At 38.5% G+C, this 3,004-nt stretch overlaps 1 protein-coding gene and 1 pseudogene across 6 annotated transcripts in view; both read right to left on the reverse strand.

Moving 5' to 3' along the window:
• Lhfpl3 (LHFPL tetraspan subfamily member 3) overlaps positions 1 to 3,004 on the reverse strand; it is a 593,649-nt gene that overhangs the window by 562,917 nt on the left and 27,728 nt on the right. The window lies entirely within an intron of this gene.
• The window catches only part of LOC101717380 (NAD(P)H dehydrogenase [quinone] 1-like), a 29,188-nt pseudogene continuing 26,196 nt past the window's right edge, over positions 13 to 3,004 (reverse strand). Inside the window, exon 2 of the transcript XR_015449298.1 lies at positions 13 to 2,732. The product of XR_015449298.1 is annotated as an NAD(P)H dehydrogenase [quinone] 1-like (transcript). The remainder of the gene's footprint in view (positions 2,733 to 3,004) is intronic.

Below are 3,004 nucleotides of genomic sequence, written 5' to 3' on the forward strand. Positions count from 1 at the left end.
AGTGATATATGTGCACCCATGTTCATAGCAGCACAGTTTGTAATAGCTAAAACTTGGAAACAGCCCAAATGCCCATCAACTGGAGACTGGATAAAGAAAATGTGGGGTTTTTTAATAAAATGGAGTACTTCTCAGCCATAAAAAATGAGAAATTAGAGACATTTATAGCTAAGTGGATGCACATTGAGGCAATACTCTTAGGTGAAATAAATAGGACAGAGATGTGTAAATACCGCATAGTTTCTCTGGTGTGAGAAACTGAAAGTGTAAATAAGGACTAAAATGTATAATAGGTAATGTGAAATAGGAAGAAAAGGGGCAAAGGGGAAGGAAGTGGGAGGGCTAGGGGAAAGGATAGAAGGGAATGGGATTAATAGGAGAAAATGGAAAAATAGGAACAAAATCTTTGTAAATAGGGAGGAATGGAGGGGTTGAAGGGAGGGCTGGGCAAGGGTGAAAAATAAGAACCAAGAGAGACTATGTAAAGGTGCAAATTTCCAATGATGAATGTTATTATATTGTATAACTAAAATGTACCAATGATTAGAATGAATAATTGATAATGTAAAATAGGAAGAAAAGGTCCAAAGGGGTAGGGGTAGTGGGAAGGGCAGGGGAAAGGAAAGAAGGGAAAGGAAAAATGATGAGAAATGGAGAAATTGGAAATAAAGTCTTTGTAAATAGGGAAGGGTGGAGGGGGTGAAGGGAGTGCTAGGAATGGGGAAAAAATAATAACCAAGATGCATTATGTAAAGGTACAATTCCCAATGAGAAATGTAATTGTGTTGTATACCTACAATGTACCAATAAAAGAATTTAATAAAGTGCAAAAAAAAAATAGTGATTCTGTTGAATGATTTGGCACATTCTAGCCTTGATTTTCACCATCCATGTATTAGTGCCCTCTCCTCCCCTTCATATTGCAGGGATAATATATCATTGGTCTCCAAGATCCTATGAGATTAGCATAGAGTCTTGTGGGAGACTATTCTCTGAAAGGAATTAAGTCCTAGGAGTCTGGGGAGAAACAGGAACAACAGAGTCCAAGGGAGTCCATTTTTAATCTTCTTAGGTAAGAATTGGGTTTTTTAGTCTTTTTTTCTCCACCTGATCTGATTTCCCTTTAAAGCTAAAGGAAAATACATGCACTCTGTAGCTGCAATAGCCAGAATGAAACTATTCCTGGAATTGATAGAAAATGGAGGGATTCAGAAGGGTCAAGTAAAGATGACTCCAGGTCCACATTTCTTATCTTCTCATGTTCTTGATTTCCTTTCCATCATACATTTCTCAAACTGATCCTCACCTACTTTAAGGGTCAATTTTAAGAGTGACCCTTTTCTTTGGCTATCTAGTGAGGGGCAACCTGTAGTAAACACCAAGGAATAGAGGGATAAAGTAGAAGGTTATTTTATTAGCTCTCCTTGTGCCCAATGTCTAAATTCTGTCCCTTTTCTTATCACCTCTCCCGGGCACAGCAAGCAAGAAATTTTACATGCCTTTTTTACATGTTTTCTTCTCTTACAAAAGCTATATCCTAACACAACCATTTTACTGATGCTACATTTGTCCTACAATCTTTCACTCTGTCTTTGTTATTAATACCTACCATATTGCATATGATTATCTCCTAATTTGTTATATTTGTGCAAGGTACTATATGAATAATATCAAGATGAAAATTTATCTTTCTATATCACATATTTCTTATTAAGATAAGAGTGTGCATTGGCTGTGCCTTTACAGTAAAATATACTAATTCTTTTTTTTTTCCTTCGAGGTAGAAAGACTTTTATTAGCTATTCATTTCAAGGTATCTGTGTGTACTGTATATAAACAAGTTGAAGGAAGAGTAATATTCATGTCAAGCATTCTAGTCACTTCTAGTAATTGAAAGCAGTACCTATCATAAACGACCAGTGGATTTTAACAAGTGAATTCCCTTAAGCAGACAGTTAGTCACTTCTTTCTCTAAGCAATTTCCTTCTGCCATAAACCATACAGAGGTAATTAAAATAGATAATTGGGGGCCAGGCATTTAGCTCAGTGCTTCTGCCACCTGCCTACAAGCACAAGGTCCCAAGTTCAATCCCTGGTATATACAAAAAAATGATTGGAATGTTCCATACTGTCTAGCCAAAGCTAACCTAAAAAAAATTAAATTGTGTAGATGACCTTAAAAAATATTTTATAGCATCTTTCTGGAAATCTCTGCCTGCTTTACATCCCAATTGGCCTCTGGCACCCAGATTTTGGTTATATGCCAAGACATCAATAGTAAAAATATGTTACATTCAGTAGTAAAACTTTCTAAAAATATATAAATGCAGTCTGTTCCTTCTTGTATTCATTTCTTGTGGGGGGAAAAAGATAAAAAGAAAAGAAAACTTCAAAGAAAATAAAGGAAGCTGAAAAAATACCTAGATTTGACTACATGTTAGAAATCAAGTCCATCTTATTTTCTGGCTTTGATCTGGTTGTCAGTTGGAATGGGTTTGCCCAAATGATGGCCCACAAAAAGGCCAAATTTCTTGTTTTTCTGCTCATCTTGTACCTCCTTTTTCAGTAAGAATCCTGCCTGAAAGTTTAGGTCAAAGAGGCTGCTTGGAGCAAAATACAGTGGTGCCTCATCCCATCCTTCTAGGACTTGAGTTCGGACATCCAGTGGAGTGTGCCCAATGCTCTATGTCAGTTGAGGTTCTAAGACTTGGAAGCCACAAAAATGCAGAGTGCTGTGGGGGGCCTTGCCCCCCCGCTAGAACTCTTGAGTGCCTTTTACGGACATATCCGGGCCTGCTGCAAATCTACCCGGCAACAAGGAAGTAGCCCCAGTACCCTCCTCTTGCTCCTCCCCTCTAGCCCTACGGTATATATGTTGTAACAGCTTCTGCAATAAACGAGACTTGATCAGAAACCTGTCTTGTCTCCATCTCTCGTGTCCCCTGTCCCCTCTCATCCTCGCTCCCCCTCTAGGGTCTCCGTTGACTTACCCGCGGGCCGGGAC

This window comes from Heterocephalus glaber, unplaced genomic scaffold, assembly GCF_053883595.1.
Source record: "Heterocephalus glaber isolate CG9 unplaced genomic scaffold, H.glaber_assembly_v1.0 deba00000676, whole genome shotgun sequence".
Classification (NCBI taxonomy): domain Eukaryota; kingdom Metazoa; phylum Chordata; class Mammalia; order Rodentia; family Bathyergidae; genus Heterocephalus; species Heterocephalus glaber.